The 23,302-nt window shown below is 43.9% G+C and overlaps 1 long non-coding RNA gene across 1 annotated transcript in view; it reads right to left on the minus strand.

The window, feature by feature from the left end:
- LOC137541313 (uncharacterized) overlaps positions 1–23,066 on the minus strand; it is a 55,112-nt gene extending 32,046 nt beyond the window's left edge. The window contains exon 1 of the long non-coding RNA XR_011025122.1: positions 22,990–23,066. This is a non-coding gene — a long non-coding RNA (uncharacterized lncRNA). The remainder of the gene's footprint in view (positions 1–22,989) is intronic.
- Between the last annotated feature and the right edge of the window lie 236 nt (positions 23,067–23,302).

Consider the following 23,302-nt stretch of genomic DNA (forward strand, 5'->3'; position numbering starts at 1 on the left):
CAAATGACAAAAATAATAAAAATTAACATATGTCAAGTTTTGATTGCTTAAAACATGTTCAAAGATTATGATGCCAAAAGGTGTTTCCATTATTTTGTCCAGCCCCTGTATTGGTGTGCAAGATCTGTCCCCTGGAGTTTAAAGGGAATTGCGTTGAATCTCTTCACATAAGGATCCGCACCATTCAGTTAAAGCCACTTTATTTAATCTTCTTAAAATCACATTAAAGCATCAAATGTACCAGATCTACCATGACAACTCCTTTCAAATCTGGTGATGCTTCTTCAAGTCATTAGACACAAAAGCACAACTGCTTGCAGTTTTTGAAAGGGACAGTTGAAGCTATGTAATCAGTTCCTACCCGTTTTGATTAACTCAGTTTCTAGCTGCATACAATGTGCACGTAAACTGGAATTATAGACATCTTATTGCCTATCTCTGTACTTCACACATCACACCAAAGCTGTATCATTCACAAGGCCACCCAAGGCAGGTGCCTAGAGCCTAATCCGTGTTCAGGGGCCTGGCTGGCAACCAGAGCCGGGACAAGGTCCTCCAGCACCCAAGGCTGAGACACCAAAGGGTGCCCTCCATCACCCCCACCACAGTCTTTACACTCTGGTTGCTATTTGATTACTAGAAAACCCAACCCCCCCCCCCCCCCTGCCCCACCACCACCTTAATCTCTAGTAATCTGGCTTGCAGTCACTGCCATGTATCCCCTTTTCTTATTTCTCTCTGCTTCAGACACAATAGGGTATTGATAGCTGAATGAGTTGTGCGCCCCCTCCTACACTGCGCCCTGAGGATGGAGCCTCTCTCGCCTCTGCCTCGGCCCTGGCAACTTTTATGAACCCTATTCCCCTTCTTACCTAATCAAAGAAAGGTAAATCCACAATATCCAGGCAAGTCTCTCGCTTTTGACAACTACAATCACGTTAGTAAAATATTGAGTTTAGAGCGCAGCTTGGTGGACAGCCAGGCTATGTTTGTAATTGCCAAGTGCTCTGTATAGGACAAGCCATGCCAACTACACTACTGCAGTAAATCACTAAGACTGTTTATTTGTTGTTTGGGTGCTGTCCTAACGCTGATAGGTGTTGCTCTTTGCTCTTGTTCAGTATGATGTTATTGCGTTTCTTTTATGCTGACGTTATTGTCTGTGTTTTTCAAACAAACAAAAATTATATTGTACTGCATTATAGCTATGAAGTGATAACAACAATACCAATAACATTTCTTTAGCACTTTTCTCCCATAGGACTCATGATGTAAAATGAAATCCATATTACCTAATATTTCTTACATCTGTCATGTATGAACTGTTTATCTACTCTAGGTGATGCTTTTATACCTGTGCTTCAGCTGTGTGTGTTATGGTTACAGGAAAATCAATAAAATATATTTGACCACCAATTATTGTCATCTGCAGAGTCGAGCTTCTGTTTCAGCAAAAACTGGGACCTCGAGTTGCACAAAGAAGCCATTCAGGATGATAGAATGTATCTGTGACCTAAGAGTAAGGGCTGGGATCCCGGCACTTTGCGATCAGCTGCGGTCAGAAAAGCGCTGCAGCAGTAGAACCCTGGGAAGGTGATTCCACAGCTGCTGCCTGCACCATTTTTGCCGCAATCCCAGAGCAATTGTATTCAAGGAAATTTGGGGAAAATTTGCCATCCGATTTGGAGATATTATAGCAATTACTTAAAGGACCTCTGTTGCGAAAATCTTAAAATTTTAAATCGATGTAAACATATACAGATAAGAAGTACAGTACTTTTCTTCCAGAGTAAAATGAACTATAAATTACTTTTCTCTTATGTTGCTGTCACTTACAGTAAGTAGTAGAAAACTGACAGAACCGACACGTTTTGGACTAGCTCATCTCCTCATGGGTTTTCTTTATTTTGAAAAGCACTTAGTTAATGGCAGTTGCTCCGCCCAACTGCCAAGAAAGTGTGCAGCGAGCAGGCAGGCTGGCCAGCATCTTTTTATAAATCTTTTCCAAGGAGTGTTTTTATAAAGAATAAAGGCCATGCTGAAAATCCCCTATGGAGAGATGGACTAGCCCAAAACCTGTCAGTAATGTCAGATTTCCACTACTTACTGTAAGTGACAGCAACACAGGAGAAAAGTAATGTATGGCTCGTCTTACTCTGGAAGAAACTTCTTATCTGCTTCTTATCTGTATGTGTTTACATGTATTTTAAAAGTAAAGATTTTCACAGCAGTGGTCCTTTAAATATTTCCATATTTGTTTTTTCTCCCAAGGTTAGAGTGGGATGGAGGGGTGAAGCAGGCAATTTGGGTTCCCCGCTAATGCTGAAAGCTTGGGCGCCGCCGTAGGCACCTATAGGAATATTGGCATTGAGCTGTGATTTGATTGCCCAATAAATAGCCGATGCAGTGCCCGTTATTAATTGGGCACTGGGAGCACCCAAATTACAGCTCAATGATGATATTTCTATTCCATTGATATTGGATGATATTTCTAATACCATAGCTGTGCATGGCACAGCTTCTGGGATTCATCTGTGTCCTCGCAGAACAGGAAGTGCTGCCACGCGCGGCAGATAGTGATAACAAACCTGTAATCAATTAGTCTCAGATCCTTCCTTTGGCTAGAAAGTGTAATGGTCAAGGACTTTACCTCTGACACGAGACCTGGGTTCAAATCTCTACTCTTCCTGTTCAGTAAGTTGCACCTATTCAGTAAGGAGACCTTGGGTGAGACACCCTAACACTACACCGTTCTAATGAGTGCGCTCCAGTGGCTGCCTCGCAAGGCGCTTTGAGTCCGACAGGAGAAAAGCACTATACAAATACTGGAATTTATTTTATTTATTCCTTTCTTTCAAATACTGTCAGTTGGCAAACATCTGCTGTCTGTAAGTAACTTGTACCCTGTGACTGAGTCACTGACATCGGAAATAAATATTCACATCTGCATTAGAGAGCTTGGAGAATAGGTGCGGAAGAGGCAGTCTCTTGTATTGACTATAAGTTTTGTCTATGTGTAGCACTAATAGCTTCTGACCCACTTCAGCTGTTTACCTGCAAGTGAGCAGTGCGGTAATCAGAAATGATGTCATTCAACAAACACAAGCTGATACGACGCGAGGGCATCTTCATGCTTAACGTGCAGCGCTGTATTGATTCTATCGGTGATTACCGGTGTGAAATGAAAACATGGCAAGACCTAAGGCAAAGCTCATTTATTTGCTTTCACTTCCAAGCGACCTATAGATGGCAGGTGATCGCCATTTGATAGCAAACAATACAGTGTTTTAAAGATTCCAGTAAGGTATGTGCTGGGTGGCCATAAGTAGCCAAAGCCGGCACTATCAGCAATGATCAGGTGATGATCATGTTAATAAACCAATAATTATGACGTCATGTATCTACACAGCTATAGCGGCGTTCGAATGCCCGACGACCGACGCTAGCTGCAATACATTACCTGTTCCGGCCGGGGCATGTCCCCTGGTCTCCGCTGTCACTTCTCTGTGCTCTGCTCCTCCACCTTCAATGAACTTAGTGTCCCGGCAGGAACTTTAAACAGTAGAGCGCCCTCTACTGTTTAAACTTCCCCGGCAGGAAGTTCAGTGAAGCTGGAGGAGCCGAGCACAGAGAAGGGACAACGGAGACCAGGGGACATGCGCCGGCCAGAGCAGGTAATGTATGCAAGGGGAGGGGGCCGCGGCAGCACCACCACCACAGATTGTGATCGGTTTCATGCTGAAATCGATTCACAATCTGTTTGCAGTAAAGCCAGCCATACGATCCCTCTCTGATCAGATTCGATCAGAGAGGGATCTATCTGTTGGTCGGATCTGATGGCAAATCAACCAGTGTATGGCTACCTGTAGAGGGGAGAGAGATTGTAGAGAGCTTTGTAGGTTAGGGTTAAGGGCTTGTTCACTCCTAGGGCGTTTTGCGTTTTTTTCAAGCACCGGCGATTTTGAAAATCCCCTTCAAAGTGCTTGTGCAATGATTCCCTATGAGAGTGTTCACATTTGAGCTTCTCATTTCCGATCCGCTCAATGGAAAAGTATAGTATGCCTCAATGGAAAGTATAGGGGAATCACACAACCCTTGAAAAAGCGCTTTGCTTAGCGATTTCCCAGGCGCTTTTAAGAATAAATACAATGGGCTTGATTCACAAAAGGGTGATAACTGAGTTATCACGCCTAAAAGCTTTGCACTTGCAAACTAGGGTGCAAACTACTCAGCACCCTAGTTTGCACGTGCAAAGCTTTTAGGCGTGATAACTAAGTTTTTAGGCGTGATAACTGAGTTATCACGCTTTTATGAATCAAGCCCATTGTATTAATTATTTTCCGGTTCAAAGAGTTCACTTCCTGACTGACGTCAGGTAGTGAAAAAACAAATCGCTCTGCAAAAGCGGATAAAAAACGCAGCTCCCCCCCCCCCCCAAGCGCTGGCAGAGGAAAAACATTTGCCCACAAAATTTAAAATCGCTGACGTTTTCAATTTCAGCCATGTTCAGTGCAGATTAAAGGGGAGCCTGTCTGGTAGTTGGTGGTCCAAAAAGTAGTATATTACAATAGCCCAATAGGTGTTTTGTACTAACAGTGGCGTAGCAATAGGGGGTGCAGAGATTGCAACTGCATCAGTGCCCTTGGGCCAGAGGGGCCCTACCTCAACCACAGTATTAGCTCTCTATTGGTCCTGTGCTTGTAATAATCACTTCTATAGATGCCTTGAATAGTAATAGTAATTATTAGCACACTGTCCCCATCTCCTTCTTGCACCTCTGACACTGTGGTTCTCCTTGGCAGGATTTGGTGCGCCCTATCAATTGTTGTGTATAGAGTGCTTGGGGAGCCCCAATGTAAAACTTGCACCAGGGCCCATTGCTCCTTAGCCACGCCACTACCGATAGCCTGGCTGCGTTGTGCTTTGTCGCGCGTTTACGGCCCGGCTGCACACTTGCCCCAGTCATGCTCCAGCAGGCTCAGGACGCTCCCAGCGACGGGGGCATGCTTGCAGCCAGCCCACACATACTCGACAAAACGTGACTTGGCCAGGCTATCGCCCCGTGCAGCAGGAGCCACCAGGGGAGTTGTAGAGGGGCCGAGTGGCCACAAGGGGCTTAAGGAAGCCCCGGGTAAGGGTCCATCTGAAAATGGCACCTGCGAATAATGGCGCACGGTGTTGTTGCTAATCCGTTTGACGCTTATCGCTATTTAACGTTAAAGCCTTATCGCTATTTAACGTTAAAGCCTTATTGTTATTTAGCGTTAACACACAGAACCCTCTCTGTACCTATCCCTAACCCCCCCCTGGTGGTGCCTAACCCTAACCACCCCCCTGGTGGTGCCTAACCCTAACCACCCCCATGGTGGTGCATAACCCTAACCACCCCCCTGATGGTGCCTAACCCTAACCACCCCCTTGGTGGTGCCTAACCCTAACCACTCCCCTGGTGGTGCCTAACCCTAAGCACCTCCATGGTGGTGCCTAAGCCTAAGACCTCCCAGTGGTGCCTAACCCTAACCACCCCCCTGGCGGTGCCTAATCCTAACCACCCCCTTGGTGGTGCCTAACCCTAACCACCCTCCTGGTGATGCCTAACCCTAACCACCCCCTTGGTAGTGCCTAACCCTAACCACTCCCCTGGTGGTGCCTAACCCTAAGACCTCCATGGTGATGCCTAACCCTAAATCTCCCCTGGTGGTGCCTAACCTTGACAGTGTTACATTAAATCCATTCACTGTTTTGCAGTTAAATAACTTCTGCAGTTTGGCTTATGTAGGGCGCTATTGATAAATAATGTTACTGTGCACAATAACGTCTGCTGTTTGGCATATGAACAGCACTATTGATAAATAACGTTACTGTGTGCCGTTTTTCTTCTTTTTTCCCTGTGCGCCATTATTATGCAGTACTAACGATAAATAGCGATAAGCGTATCTTTTTAATGCGGCGCCAATTTTATGCATAGGCGCTGTGCGCAATTATTCGCTGATACCAAGTCAGGAATAGGTACCTCAGCATACATAGCCAGGATTAGATGCCTCTGTATAGATAGTCAGGAACAGGTACCTCAGTATACATAGCCAGGATTAGATGCCTCTGTATAGTCAGGAATAGCTACCACAGTATACATAGCCAGGAGGATTAGATGCCTCTGTATAGATAGTCAGGAATAGGTACCTCAGTATACATAGCCAGGAGGATTAGATGCCTCTGTATAGATAGTCAGGAATAGGTACCTCAGTATAGGTAGTCAGGATTAGATGCCTCTGTATAGATAGTCAGGAATAGGTACCTCAGTATACATAGCCAGGATTAGATGCCTCTGTATAGATAGTCAGGAATAGGTACCACAGTATACATAGCCAGGTTTAGATGCCTCTGTATAGATAGACAGGAATAGGTACCTCAGTATACATAGCCAGGATTAAATGCCTCTGTATAGATAGTCAGGAATAGGTACCACAGTATAGGTAGCCAGTATTAGATGCCTCTGTATAGATAGTCAGGATTAGATGCCTCTGTATAGGTAATTCAAAAAGGTAAGGGGAAAAAATAACAATCTAATGAGCGTGTATGTCCAACAAACCCACTGTGTGGTCACTTTATTAGTGCATTAGAAAAAGTTAAAGTGCATACTCAGACAAACATCTTGTAAAATATCTGACAGATCTGTCAAAATATAAAAAAACAATATGGCCGGCCCATGCTGTAATGCAATTCACACACCACCTACAACTACCTGCCAGGAATGGTCCGCTGGACTACACCTACTAGCTATGAGCAACAGTTCAGAGAGCAGGTATCTCTGGTCGCAATCCCCAGATATTCATTTATTAATAGCATCAAGCACAATTCATGATGAAAAAGCAATGATGCTTGGCGCCTTAAGCTGATGCTGTCATTCCTCAAACAATTGCCAATTAGAAATGGCCCGAATGGTTCGAGGCGAACTTTGGGTGGTTCGCCTTCGCCGGCGAACTTTCCTGGAAGTTCGATTCACCCCATAATGCTCCATTAGTGTCAACTTTGACCCTCTACATCACAGTCAGCAGGCACATTGTAGCCAATCAGGCTACACTCAGTCCTGGAGCCACTCCCCCCTTATATAAGGCAGGCTCCGCTGGCCATTACACTCACTCGTGTGCCTGCAATAGTGAGAGTAGGGTGAGCTGCTTCAGACTGTTTCTCCTAGGGAAAGATTAGTTAGGCTCTTGGCTTGTTAGCTTGCTCCTGGCTGATTGTTATTGCTAAAATAGTACCAACCAACAGCTCTTTTGAGAGCTAATATTCTCCTGATGTGTTTTTTTTTTTGTGTTGCTCACTGACACTGACATTATACAGCCCTATCTGTTGCAGCTGGACCTTGGTAATTGTTATTACTGTGCCAGCCAGGCCCTGCCTAACTATCTATACTGGGACACCTACCTATGCCTTCTTAACTACTGGGGCACCTACTTACCTTTACGGGGACACCTACCTATGCCTACCTACCTACATTAGGGGACCTACCTATGCCTACTTACCTATACTGTGACTCCTACCTATGCCTACCTACCTATACTGTGACTCCTACCTATGCCTACCTACCTATACTGGGACACCTACCTATGCCTACCTACCTATACTGGGTCTCCTACCTATGCCTAGCTAACTACTGAGGCACCTACCTATGCCTATCTACCTATACTGGGACACCTACCCATGCCTACCTACCTATACGGGGACACCTACCTATGCCTAGCTAACTACTGGGGCACCTACCTATGCCTACCTACCTATACTGGGTCTCCTACTTATGCCTAGCTAACTACTGAGGCACCTACCTATGGCTATCTACCTATACTGGGACACCTACCTATGCCTACCTACCTATACTGGGACTCCTACCTATGCCTAGCTAACTACTGGGGCACCTACCTATGCCTACCTACCTATACTGGGTCTCCTACCTATGCCTAGCTAACTACTGAGGCACCTACCTATGCCTATCTACCTATACTGGGACACCTACCTATGCCTACCTACCTATACTGGGATTCCTACCTATGCCTAGCTAACTACTGGGACACCTACCTATGCCTACCTACCTATACTGGGATTCCTACCTATGCCTACCTACATACAAGAAGATAATAAGGTAGTTGCTTCATTGTTATCTCTGTTTAGATAGTTAGGAATAGGTACCTCAGTATACATAGCCAAGATTAGATGCCTCTGTATAGTCAGGAATAGGTACCTCAGTATAGGTACCATAGGTGCCTCTGTATAGATAGACAGGAATAGGTACCTCAGTATAGATAGCCAGGAATAGATGCCTCTGTATAGATAGTCAGGAATAGGTACCTCATTATACATACAGTAGACAGGATTAGATGCCTCTGTATAGATAGTCAGGAATAGGTACCTCAGTATAGATAGGCAGGATTAGATACCTCTGTATAGATAGCCAGGAATATGTACCTCAGTATAGATAGTCAGGATTAGATACCTCTGTATAGATAGCCAGGAATAGGTACCTCAGTATAGATAGGCAGGATTAGATACCTCTGTATAGATAGCCAGGAATATGTACCTCAGTATAGATAGTCAGGATTAGATGCCTCTGTATAGATAGCCAGGAATAGGTACCTCAGTATAGATAGTCAGGATTAGATACCTCTGTATAGATAGTCAGGAATAGGTACCTCAGTATAGATAGGCAGGATTAGATACCTCTGTATAGATAGCCAGGAATAGGTACCACAGTATAGATAGTCAGGATTAGATGCCTCTGTCTAGATAGTCAGGAATAGGTACCTCAGTATAGATAGTCAGGATTAGATGCCTCTTTATAGGTAGCCAGGAATAGGTACCTCAGTCAGGATTATGCCACCATGAAGCGTGTACAAAAGCAAGCAATGCAGCATGTGTAAAAACACAAGGCATTGCGGCTCAGAGACAAACGAAGCTACCGTTGTAAAGCAGAAGTCTCTCACCCATGCGCTGGACAACCACTTTCTATCTGGTCTCAAGATGCTGCTAAGTCCATAACACAGGGCTTCAGCTCAGAGCCGCGCTGCACAGAGCGCTGGGTGGATGACACACGGCGGACCTCCGTATGCAGCTACACACTGATGGCACGCTGATGCAGGTGGCATGGACGGTGTTGCAACGTGGTACCCGGTAGGAAACGCCTCTGTATAGGTAGCCAGGATTAGATGCCTCTGTATAGTCAGGAAATCGGTACCTCAGTATAGATATCCAGGATTAGATGCCTGTCTAGATAGTCAGGAATAGGTACCTCAGTATAGTCAGGATTAGATTCCTCTTTCTAGGTAGCCAGGATTAGATGCCTCAGTATAGATAGACAGGATTAGATGCCTCAGTATAGTCAGGATTAGATGACTCTGTATAGATAGTCAGGAATAGGTACCTCAGTATAGATAGCCAGGATTAGATGTCTACCTACCTACCTATACTGGGACTCCTACCTATGCCTAGCTGACTACTGGGGCACCTACCTATGCCTACATGCCTATACTGGGACTCCTACCTATGCCTAGCTAACTACTGGGACTACCTACCTATACTGGGACTCCTACCTATGCCTACCTACATACAAGAAGATAATAAGGTCGTTGCTTCATTGTTATCTCTGTCTAGATAGTCAGGAATAGGTACTTCAGTATACATAGCCAGGATTAGATGCCTCTGTATAGATAGTCAGGAATAGGTACCTCAGTATACATAGCCAGGATTAGATTCCTCTGTATAGATAGTCAGGAAATAGGTACCTCAGTATAGATAGCCAGGATTAGATGCCTCTGTCTAGATCAGGGGTCCCCAAATGTTTTGGGTCGAGGGCCGGGTCAACATACTTCAGACAGCTGGGGGCCCGGAGTATATATAAAATGATGTAGAAGTCTGCGGGCCAGACAGTAAAGCATACCCAGGTAACAACCTGCAGTCCAATTGGACAGCAGTGTCATCTGATGTGGAATTTGAATGGAAAGCAGCAAAAAAGTTGGAAATATACATCTGGAAATATGCCTGAAGAAGGGGACTAGATCCCAGAAAGCTTGCATCATTTAACTCTATTAGTTAGCCATTAAAAGGTATTATTTTTTACAAAACGTTGTTTTTTTCTACCTATATAATTGGAATGCAGCGAATTACTGCTTTCTGGCTTCCATGTGGATGGGTGGTGCCAGCACTGCTATTTTATATGCGGACCACCAATATTTAAAGATGTAGCTGATCGCATCTTTAAGTAATACATTTTGTGTGTGGGGGGCCGGTAAAAATGCCTCTGGGGGCCACATTCGGCCCGCAGGCCTTAGTTTGAGGCCCACTGGTCTAGATAGTCAGGAATAGGTACCTCAGTATAGTCAGGATTAGATGCCTCTTTATAGGTAGTCAGGATTAGATGCCTCAGATAGATAGCCAAGATTAGATTCCTCTGTATAGTCAGGAACAGGTACCTCAGTATAGGTAGCCAGGATTAGATGCCTCTGTATAGATAGTCAGGAATAGGTACCTCAGGATACATAGTCTGTATAGTCCAGAATAGGTACCTCAGTATACATAGCCAGGATTAGATGTCTCTGTATAGATATCCAGGAATAGGTACCTCAGTATACATAGTCAGGATTAGATGCCTCTGTATAGATAGTCAGGAATAGGTACCTCAGTATAGGTAGCCAGGATTAGATGCCTCTGTATAGATAGTCAGGAATAGGTACCTCAGTATAGGTAGCCAGGATTAGATGCCTCTCTATAGTCAGGAATAGGTACCTCAGTATACATAGCCAGGATTAGATGCCTCTGTATAGATAGTCAGGAACAGGTACCTCAGTATAGGTAGCCAGGATTAGATGCCTCAGTATAGTCAGGATTAGATGCCTCTGTATACATAGTCAGGAATAGGTACCTCAGTATAGATAGCCAGGATTAGATGCCTCTGTATAGATAGCCAGGATTAGATGCCTCTGTATAGTCAGGATTAGAGGCCTCAGTATAGGTAGCCAGGATTAGATGCCTCTCTATAGATAGTCAGGATTAGATGCCTCTTTATAGGTAGCCAGGATTAGATGCCTCAGTATAGATAGTCAGGATTAGATGCCTCTGTATAGATAGTCAGGAATAGGTACCTCAGTATAAATAGCCAAGATTAGATGCCTCTGTATAGTCAGGAATAGTTACCTCAGTATACACCAGGATTATATGCCTCTGTATATAGTCAGGAATAGGTACCTCAGTATAGATAGCCAGGATTAAATGCCTCTCTACAGTCAGGAATAGGTACCTTAGTATAGATAGTCAGGATTAGATGCCTCTTTATAGGTAGTCAAGAATAGGTACCTTAGTATAGATCAGCTATGGCGAACCTATGGCACGCGTGCTAGACCCAGTTTGTGACAGCTATCTGGAGTGCCATTTACCTTCCGTGTCATTATTGAACTGGCAGTGAATTTATATTTCTTTGGCTGCATTTTCCCAGTGTTGGCTTCCAACACTTGGGTGATCCTCGCTCCACGGACATTTGGGTTTTTATTGGTGGGTGGGTTGGACAGGCATCGGGCTTCTGACATCCAATATTGCATTTTACCCTTTTTTGATACAATAAAGCGATGATTTTTCATACCATTTAATCCCTTGTCAAGTATTGGTTTAATCACGCTTTGCACTTCAAACTCCTTTTTATTACACCTCAGTATAGGTAGCCAGGATTAGATGCCTCAGTATAGTCAGGATTAGATGCCTCTGTATACATAGTCAGGAATAGGTACCTCAGTATAGATAGCCAGGATTAGATGCCTCTGTATAGTCAGGATTAGATGCCTCTGTATAGTCAGGATTAGAGGCCTCAGTATAGGTAGCCAGGATTAGATGCCTCTCTATAGATAGTCAGGATTAGATGCCTCTTTATAGGTAGCCAGGATTAGATGCCTCAGTATAGATAGTCAGGATTCGATGCCTCTGTATAGATAGTCAGGAATAGGTACCTCAGTATAAATAGCCAAGATTAGATGCCTCTGTATAGATAGTCAGGATTCGATGCCTCTGTATAGATAGTCAGGAATAGGTACCTCAGTATAAATAGCCAAGATTAGATGCCTCTGTATAGATAGTCAGGAATAGTTACCTCAGTATACACCAGGATTATATGCCTCTGTATATAGTCAGGAATAGGTACCTCTGTATAGATAGCCAGGATTAAATGCCTCTCTACAGTCAGGAATAGGTACCTCAGTATAGATAGTCAGGATTAGATGCCTCTTTATAGGTAGTCAAGAATAGGTACCTTAGTATAGATCAGCTATGGCGAACCTATGGCACGCGTGCTAGACCCAGCACGCATAGCCTCATCTGCAGACACGCCATCGCTGCTGCGCTATGTCCCGGATTTAACAGTTCATAGCCTGCAGCCCCGCTCCAGTCTGCAGGGCTACGGGAAGATGACGCCCGAAGCCCTGCACTGGAGACTATTTGTGTCTCCAGTACAGGGCTTCGGGTGCCATCTTCTTGTAGCCCTGCATTCTGCCTGTCAGCGCGGGAGACTGCAGGAGCATCATCTGGGGAACTGCACACCAGAGACCGCCGGGAGAGGAGACTTCTGTCAGGTGAGTACATTTTTTTTTCTTTGCAGGTGAAATGCTGCCATCTTTGCGTTTATTTTTGGTGAAAAGCTGCCATCATTGCGTTTATTTTCTGGTGAAAAGCTGCCATTATTGCGTTTATTTTCTGGTGAAAAGCGGCACTCACTGTGTTTATTTTCTGGTGAAAAGCTGCCCTCATTGCGTTTATTTTCTGGTGAAATGCTGCCATCATTGCGTTTATTTTCTGGTGAAAAGCTGCACTCACTGTGTTTATTTTCTGGTGAAAAGCTGCCCTCATTTTGTTTATTTTCTGGTGAAATGCTGCCATCATTGCGTTTATTTTCAGGTGAAAAGCTGCACTCACTGTGTTTATTTTCTGGTGAAAAGCTGCCCTCATTGCGTTTATTTTCTGCTGAAATGTTGCCCACTGCGTTTATTTTCTGCTGAAATGTTGCCCACATTGTGTTATTTTCTGCTGAAATGTGGCCCACTGCATTATTTTCTGCTGAAATGTTGCCCACTGCGTTTATTTTCTGCTGAAATGTTGCCCACTGCGTTATTTCCTGCTGAAATGTTGCCCACTGCGTTTATTTTCTGCTGAAATGTGGCCCACTGCGTTTATTTTCGGCGAAATGTTGCCCACTGCGTTTATTTTCTGCTGAAATGCTGCCCACTGCGTTTATTTTCTTCTTAAATGTTGCCCAAAAAATAAAACACTAATGAGCGTGTATGTCCAACAAACCCACTGTGTTGTCACTTTATTAGTGCATTAGAAAAAGTTAAAGTGCATACTCAGACAAACATCTTGTAAAATATCTGACAGATCTGTCAAACTATTAAAAACAGTATGGCCGGCCAACGTTGTAATGCCATTCACACACCACCTACAACTACCTGCCAGGAATGGTCCGCTGGACTACACCTACTAGCTATGAGCAACATTTCAGAGAGCAGGTATCTCTGGTCACAATCCCCAGATATTTATTTGCATGTTAATAGCATCAAGCACAATTCATGATGAAAAAGCAATAATGCTTGGCACCTTAAGCTGATGCTCTTATTCCTCAAACAATTGCCAACGCAATAATTCCGGCAGTGTCCACACTATTGCAGCAGAGTGTCCAGATCACAACTCAATCGTAGTTATTGAATCAGTTAGCACTCTTGAGTATGGAATATGGCACCATGAAGCGTGTACAAAAGCAAGCGATGCAGCATGTGTAAGCACAAGACATTGCCGCCCAGAGACAAACGAAGCTACTGTTGTAAAGCAGAAATCTCTATTCAATCCATTGGACAACTGCTTCCTATCTGGTCGCAAGATGCTGCTAAGTCCATAACACAGGGCTTTCAGAGTGCTGGGTGGATGACACACGGTGGACCTCCGTATGCAGCTACACGCTGATGCAGTGGGCATGGGTGGCGTTGTTACGTGGTACCCGGAAGGAAACGCTTCTGTATAGGTAGCCAGGATTAGATGCCTCTGTAGTAGTCAGGATTAGATGCCTCTGTAGAAGTAATCAGGATTAGATGCCTCTGTATAGATAGTCCGGATTAGATGCCTCTGTATAGATAGCCAGGATTAGATGCCTCTGTAGAAGTAGTCCGGATTAGATGCCTCTGTATAGATAGCCAGGATTAGATGCCTCTGTATAGATAGTCAGGATTAGATGCCTCTGTAAAGGTAGTCAGGATTAGATGGCTCTGTATAGGTAGCAAGGATTAGATAGCTCTGTGTAGGTAGCCAGGATTAGATGGCTCTGTATAGGTAGCCAGAATTGGATAGCTCTGTATAGGTAGCCAGGATTAGATGCCTCTGTATAGATAGTCAGGATTAGATGCTTCTGTATAGATAGTCAGGATTAGATGCCTCTGTATAGGTAGCCAGGATTAGATGCTTCTGTATAGATAGTCAGGATTAGATGCCTCTGTATAGGTAGCCAGGATTAGATGCTTCTGTATAGGTAGTCAGTATTAGATGGCTCTGTATAGGTAGTCAGGATTAGATGCCTCTATCTATACAGAGGCATCTAATACTGACTATCTATACAGAGGCATCTAATCCTGACTACCTATACAGAGCCATCTAATACTGACTACCTATACAGAAGCATCTAATCCTGGCTACCTATACAGAGGCATCTAATCCTGACTATCTATACAGAAGCATCTAATCCTGGCTACCTATACAGAGGCATCTAATCCTGACTATCTATACAGAGGCATCTAATCCTGACTATCTATACAGAGGCATCTAATACTGACTATCTATACAGTCAGGATTAGATGCCTCTGTATAGGTAGCCAGGATTAGATGCTTCTGTATAGGTAGTCAGTATTAGATGGCTCTGTATAGGTAGTCAGGATTAGATGCCTCTGTATAGTCAGGATTAGATGCCTCTGTATAGATAGTCAGTATTAGGTGCCTCTGCATAGATAGTCAGGATTAGATGGCTCTGTATAGGTAGTCAGGATTCGATGGCTCTGTATAGGTAGTCAGGATTCGATGCCTCTGTATAGTCAAGATTCAATGCCTCTGTATAGTCAGGATTCGATGCCTCTGTATAGTCAGGATTAGATGCCTCTATATAGGTAGCCATGCGGAGGGGGGACACAGCAGCAGAGGCTCAGCTGTCATCGGATAGTCACTTCGGCGAGGATCCACTCTCTGCAGCTACAAACTTGGTGGACCTCCGTATGCAGCTACACGCTGATGCAGGGGGCATAGGCGGCATTGTTACGTGGTACCCGGAAGGAAACGCTTATGTATAGGTAGCCAGGATTAGATGCTTTTGTAGTAGAAGTAGTCAGGATTAGATGCCTCTGTATAGGTAGCCAGGATTAGATGCTTCTGTATAGGAAGTCAGGATTATATGCCTCTGTATAGGTAGCCAGGATTAGATGCTTCTGTATAGATAGTCAGGATTAGATGCCTCTGTATAGGTAGCCAGGATTAGATGCTTCTGTATAGGTAGTCAGTATTAGATGCCCCTGTATAGGTAGCCAGGATTAGATGCTTCTGTATAGGTAGTCAGGATTAGATGCCTCTGTATAGGTAGTCAGGATTAGATGCCGTAGTATAGGTAGCCAGGATTAGATGCCTCTGTATAGGTAGTCAGGATTCGATGCCTCTGTATAGGTAGTCAGGATTAGATGCCTCTGTATAGATAGTCAGGAACAGGTACCTCAGTATAGGTAGCCAGGATTAGATGCCTCTCTATAGTCAGGAATAGGTACCTCAGTATAGGTAGCCAGGATTAGATGCCTCAGTATAGTCAGGATTAGATGCCTCTGTATACATAGTCAGGAATAGGTACCTCAGTATAGGTAGCCAGGATTAGATGCCTCTCTATAGTCAGGAATAGGTACCTCAGTATAGGTAGCCAGGATTAGATGCCTCAGTATAGTCAGGATTAGATGCCTCTGTATACATAGTCAGGAATAGGTACCTCAGTATAGATAGCCAGGATTAGATGCCTCTGTATAGTCAGGATTAGATGCCTCAGTATAGATAGCCAGGATTAGATGCCTCTGTATAGTCAGGATTAGAGGCCTCAGTATAGGTAGCCAGGATTAGATGCCTCTCTATAGATAGTCAGGATTAGATGCCTCTTTATAGGTAGCCAGGATTAGATGCCTCAGTATAGATAGTCAGGATTAGATGCCTCTGTATAGATAGTCAGGAATAGTTACCTCAGTATACACCAGGATTATATGCCTCTGTATATAGTCAGGAATAGGTACCTCAGTATAGATAGCCAGGATTAAATGCCTCTCTACAGTCAGGAATAGGTACCTCAGTATAGATAGTCAGGATTAGATGCCTCTTTATAGGTAGTCAGGAATAGGTACCTTAGTATAGATCAGCTATGGCGAACCTATGGCACGCGTGCTAGACCCAGCACGCATAGCCTCATCTGCAGACACGCCATCGCTGCTGCGCTATGTCCCGGATTTAACAGTTCATAGCCCGCAGCCCCGCTCCAGTCTGCAGGGCTACGGGAAGATGACGCCCGAAGCCCTGCACTGGAGACTATTTGTGTCTCCAGTACAGGGCTTCGGGCGCCATCTTCTTGTAGCCCTGCATTCTGCCTGTCAGCGCGGGAGACTGCAGGAGCATCATCTGGGGAACTGCACACCAGAGACCGCCGGGAGAGGAGACTTCTGTCAGGTGAGTAAATTTTTTTTTCTTTGCAGGTGAAATGCTGCCATCTTTGCGTTTATTTTTGGTGAAAAGCTGCCATCATTGCGTTTATTTTCTGGTGAAAAGCTGCCCTCATTGCGTTTATTTTCTGGTGAAATGCCGCCATCATTGCGTTTATTTTCTGGTGAAAAGCTGCACTCACTGTGTTTATTTTCTGGTGAAAAGCTGCCCTCATTGTGTTTATTTTCTGGTGAAATGCTGCCATCATTGCGTTTATTTTCAGGTGAAAAGCTGCACTCACTGTGTTTATTTTCTGGTGAAAAGCTGCCCTCATTGCGTTTATTTTCTGCTGAAATGTTGCCCACTGCGTTTATTTTCTGCTGAAATGTTGCCCACATTGTGTTATTTTCTGCTGAAATGTGGCCCACTGCATTATTTTCTGCTGAAATGTTGCCCACTGCGTTTATTTTCTGCTGAAATGTTGCCCACTGCGTTATTTCCTGCTGAAATGTGGCCCACTGCGTTTATTTTCTGCTGAAATGTTGCCCACTGCGTTTATTTTCTGTTGAAATGCTGCCCACTGCGTTTATTTTCTTCTTAAAAGTTGCCCAAAAAATAAAACACTAATGAGCGTGTATGTCCAACAAACCCACTGTGTTGTCACTTTATTAGTGCATTAGAAAAAGTTAAAGTGCATACTCAGACAAACATCTTGTAAAATATCTGACAGATCTGTCAAAATATTAAAAACAGTATGGCCGGCCAACGTTGTAATGTCATTCATACACCACCTACAACTACCTGCCAGAAATGGTCCGCTGGACTACACCTACTAGCTATAAGCAACATTTCAGAGAGCAGGTATCTCTGGTCGCAATCCCCAGATATTTATTTGCATGTTAATAGCATCAAGCACAATTCATGATGAAAAAGCAATAATGCTTGGCACCTTAAGCTGATGCTCTCATTCCTCAAACAATTGCCAACGCAATAATTCCGGCAGTGTCCACACTATTCCAGCAGAGTGTCCAGATCACAACTCAATCGTAGTTATTGAATCAGTTAGCACTCTTGAGTATGGAATATGGCACCATGAAGCGTGTACAAAAGCAAGCGATGCAGCATGTGGAAGCACAAGACATTGCCGCCCAGAGACAAACGAAGCTACTGTTGTAAAGCAGAAATCTCTATTCAATCCATTGGACAACTGCTTCCTATCTGGTCTCAAGATGCTGCTAAGTCCATAACACAGGGCTTCAGAGTGCTGGGTGGATGACACACGGTGGACCTCCGTATGCAGCTACACGCTGATGCAGTGGGCATGGGTGGCGTTGTTATGTGGTACCCGGAAGGAAACGCTTCTGTATAGGTAGCCAGGATTAGATGCCTCTGTAGTAGTCAGGATTAGATGCCTCTGTAGAAGTAATCAGGATTAGATGCCTCTGTATAGATAGTCCGGATTAGATGCCTCTGTATAGATAGCCAGGATTAGATGCCTCTGTAGAAGTAGTCCGGATTAGATGCCTCTGTATAGATAGCCAGGATTAGATGCCTCTGTATAGATAGTCAGGATTAGATGCCTCTGTAAAGGTAGTCAGGATTAGATGGCTCTGTATAGGTAGCAAGGATTAGATAGCTCTGTGTAGGTAGCCAGGATTAGATGGCACTGTATAGGTAGCCAGAATTGGATAGCTCTGTATAGATAGTCAGGATTAGATGCCTCTGTATAGGTAGTCAGGATTAGATGCCCCTGTATAGGTAGCCAGTATTAGATGCTTCTGTATAGGTAGTCAGGATTAGATGCCTCTGTATAGGTAGTCAGGATTAGATGCCTCTGTATAGGTAGTCAGGATTAGATGCCTCTGTATAGGTAGTCAGGATTAGATGCCTCTATATAGATAGTCAGGATTAGATGCCTCTGTGTAGGTAGTCAGGATTAGATGCTTCTGTATAGGTAGTCAGGATTAGATGCTTCTGTATAGATAGTCAGGATTCGATGCCTCTGTATAGGTAGCCAGGATTAGATGCTTCTGTATAGGTAGTCAGGATTAGATGCCCCTGTATAGGTAGCCAGTATTAGATGCTTCTGTATAGGTAGTCAGGATTAGATGCCTCTGTATAGGTAGTCAGGATTAGATGCCTCTGTATAGGTAGTCAGGATTAGATGCCTCTGTATAGATAGTCAGGATTAGATGCCTCTGTGTAGGTAGTCAGGATTAGATGCTTCTGTATAGGTAGTCAGTATTAGATGGCTGTGTATAGGTAGTCAAGATTAGATGCCTCTGTATAGTCAGGATTAGATGCCTCTGTATAGGTAGCCAGGATTAGATGCTTCTGTATAGGAAGTCAGGATTATATGCCTCTGTATAGGTAGCCAGGATTAGATGCTTCTGTATAGATAGTCAGGATTAGATGCCTCTGTATAGGTAGCCAGGATTAGATGCTTCTGTATAGGTAGTCAGGATTAGATGCCCCTGTATAGGTAGCCAGTATTAGATGCTTCTGTATAGGTAGTCAGGATTAGATGCCTCTGTATAGGTAGTCAGGATTAGATGCCTCTGTATAGGTAGTCAGGATTAGATGCCTCTATATAGATAGTCAGGATTAGATGCCTCTGTGTAGGTAGTCAGGATTAGATGCTTCTGTATAGGTAGTCAGTATTAGATGGCTGTGTATAGGTAGTCAAGATTAGATGCCTCTGTATAGTCAGGATTAGATGCCTCTGTATAGGTAGCCAGGATTAGATGCTTCTGTATAGGAAGTCAGGATTATATGCCTCTGTATAGGTAGCCAGGATTAGATGCTTCTGTATAGATAGTCAGGATTAGATGCCTCTGTATAGGTAGCCAGGATTAGATGCTTCTGTATAGGTAGTCAGGATTAGATGCCCCTGTATAGGTAGCCAGTATTAGATGCTTCTGTATAGGTAGTCAGGATTAGATGCCTCTGTATAGGTAGTCAGGATTAGATGCCTCTGTATAGGTAGTCAGGATTAGATGCCTCTATATAGATAGTCAGGATTAGATGCCTCTGTGTAGGTAGTCAGGATTAGATGCTTCTGTATAGGTAGTCAGTATTAGATGGCTGTGTATAGGTAGTCAAGATTAGATGCCTCTGTATAGTCAGGATTAGATGCCTCTGTATAGATAGTCAGGATTAGATGCCTCTGTATAGGTAGCCAGGATTAGATGCTTCTGTATAGGAAGTCAGGATTATATGCCTCTGTATAGGTAGCCAGGATTAGATGCTTCTGTATAGATAGTCAGGATTAGATGCCTCTGTATAGGTAGCCAGGATTAGATGCTTCTGTATAGGTAGTCAGGATTAGATGCCCCTGTATAGGTAGCCAGTATTAGATGCTTCTGTATAGGTAGTCAGGATTAGATGCCTCTGTATAGGTAGTCAGGATTAGATGCCTCTGTATAGGTAGTCAGGATTAGATGCCTCTATATAGATAGTCAGGATTAGATGCCTCTGTGTAGGTAGTCAGGATTAGATGCTTCTGTATAGGTAGTCAGTATTAGATGGCTGTGTATAGGTAGTCAAGATTAGATGCCTCTGTATAGTCAGGATTAGATGCCTATGTATAGATAGTCAGGATTAGATGCCTCTGCATAGATAGTCAAGATTAGATGGCTCTGTATAGGTAGTCAGGATTCAATGCCTCTGTATAGTCAGGATTCGATGCCTCTGTATAGATAGTCAGGATTAGATGCCTCTGTGTAGGTAGTCAGGATTAGATGCCTCTGTATAGATAGTCAGTATTAGATGGCTGTGTATAGGTAGTCAGGATTAGATTCCTCTGTATAGATAGTCAGTATTAGATGCCTCTGTATAGGTAGCCAGGATTAGATGCCTCTGTATAGGTAGCCAGGATTAGATGCTTCTGTATAGGTAGTCAGGATTAGATGCCTCTGTATAGGTAGTCAGGATTAGATGCCTCTGTATAGGTAGTCAGGATTAGATGCCTCTGTATAGGTAGTCAGGATTAGATGCCTCTGTATAGATAGTCAGGATTAGATGCCTCTGTGTAGGTAGTCAGGATTAGATGTTTCTGTATAGGTAGTCAGTATTAGATGGCTGTGTATAGGTAGTCAAGATTAGATGCCTCTGTATAGTCAGGATTAGATGCCTCTGTATAGATAGTCAGTATTAGATGCCTCTGCATAGATAGTCAGGATTAGATGGCTCTGTATAGGTAGTCAGGATTAGATGGCTCTGTATAGGTAGTCAGGATTCGATGCCTCTGTATAGTCAGGATTCAATGCCTCTGTATAGTCAGGATTCGATGCCTCTGTATAGATAGTCAGGATTAGATGCCTCTGTGTAGGTAGTCAGGATTAGATGCCTCTGTATAGATAGTCAGTATTAGATGGCTGTGTATAGGTAGTCAGGATTAGATGCCTCTGTATAGATAGTCAGTATTAGATGCCTCTGTATAGGTAGCCAGGATTAGATGCCTCTGTATAGGTAGTCAGGATTAGATGCCTCTGTATAGCCAGGATTAGATGCTTCTTTATAGGTAGCCAGGATTAGATGGCTCTGTATAGATAGTCAGTATTAGATGCCTCTATATAGGTAGCCATGCGGAGGGGGGACACAGCAGCAGAGGCTCAGCTGTCATCGGATAGTCACTTCGGCCAGGATCCACTCTCTGCAGCTACAAACTTGGTGGACCTCCGTATGCAGCTACACGCTGATGCAGGGGGCATGGGCGGCATTGTTAAGTGGTACCCGGAAGGAAACGCTTATGTATAGGTAGCCAGGATTAGATGCTTTTGTAGAAGTAGTCAGGATTAGATGCCTCTGTATAGATAGTCAGGATTAGATGCCTCTGTATAGATAGCCAGGATTAGATGCTTCTGTATAGGAAGTCAGGATTATATGCCTCTGTATAGGTAGCCAGGATTAGATGCTTCTGTATAGATAGTCAGGATTAGATGCCTCTGTATAGGTAGCCAGGATTAGATGCTTCTGTATAGGTAGTCAGGATTAGATGCCTCTGTATAGGTAGCCAGGATTAGATACTTCTGTATAGGTAGTCAGGATTAGATGCCTCTGTATAGGTAGTCAGGATTAGATGCCGCAGTATAGGTAGACAGGATTAGATGCCTCTGTATAGGTAGTCAGGATCAGATGCCTCTGTATAGGTAGTCAGTATTAGATGGCTGTGTATAGGTAGTCAAGATTCGATGCCTCTGTATAGTCAGGATTAGATGTCTCTGTATAGTAGTCAGGATTCGATGCCTCTGTATAGTCAGGATTCAATGCCTCTGTATAGATAGTCAGTATTAGATGCCTCTGTATAGGTAGTCAGGATTAGATGCATCTGTATAGCCAGGATTAGATGCCTCTGTATAGATAGTCAGTATTAGATGCCTCTGTGCAGATAGTCAGGATTAGATGCCTTTGGTTAGGTAGTCAGGATTAGATGCCTCTGTATAGCCAGGATTAGATGCTTCTTTATAGGTAGCCAGGATTAGATGGCTCTGTATAGATAGTCAGAATCAGATGCCTCTATATAGGTAGCCAGGCGGAGGGGGTATGCAGCAGCAGTGGCTCAGCTGTCATCGGATAGTCACTTCGGCCAAGATCCACGCTCTGCAGCTACAAAATTCTTCCTGTCCTATGTTCCAGCTCACAGCAAGAGCGCCCCTAGGGAGCACTCTTAATGTGAGATGGAGCACAAGAACAGGAAGAAGTTTGTAGCTGCAGAGCGTGGATCGTGGCGAAGTTAGTATCTGATGACTCCCTCAATGGCAGCACTGTGGTAGGAACAAGCGGGCCCCTCAGGGGCCCGGTTGCACAGGCAACTGCTGCGACCTTGGCCCCTATGCCCTGATCCTCCTCCTAAAAATGTGTTGTTGTTTTTTTAGATATCCCAGTTTTATTTAATATTTAAATCTACTTTTTAAGTTTTTACTGTTTCATTGTCTCTGCTCAATAGCCCTTTATTGAAGTATGCCAGAGCTACAATCTATGAACTGTTGACCCTTTTTAATCTATTTTCTGCTCTCAGAAGCCATTTTCTGTATTATAGCTGGAATTCCTTATCAGTGAGGGTTACGCTGTGGTCCCACCCAGTCCCAAGCCAGTCACTTGCATGCCTGATGTTTAACTCTTTCAGGCAGGGAAAGAAAAAAAGGAACACAGCATAGTTATTTGTATGCTTGGCGCTGTACATACACATGTCTATGTCATCATGTCACCTCGTGCATCCTTTCAAGGGTACCTGAAGTGAAAAAAAGATAATTGAACACTTACCTCAGTAGTGGGAAGCCTCTGGAGAGTTCAGAGTCTTCTCAATCCTCCTTGATCCCACCGATCCAGAACTTATTCGACAAGGGCTTGAGGAGGTTATGGAAACAAAACATTTAATTTATCAATACTGTTATAAACGTTGATTAATATTATTAAAATATGAATGACTCCATTCACATAAAAAACATTACTTCAAGGTGGTAATTTAGGAATGATCTCTGTATAGGCATGCTAGCGGGCTATCTGCTGAGTAGCCTGTTCTGTTGTATGGAAAGGGGAGGGGAAAAGGGGTGAGCTGGAGGTGTAGGAAAAACAA

The sequence above is a fragment of the Hyperolius riggenbachi genome, chromosome 12 (assembly GCF_040937935.1).
Source record: "Hyperolius riggenbachi isolate aHypRig1 chromosome 12, aHypRig1.pri, whole genome shotgun sequence".
Taxonomy (NCBI): domain Eukaryota; kingdom Metazoa; phylum Chordata; class Amphibia; order Anura; family Hyperoliidae; genus Hyperolius; species Hyperolius riggenbachi.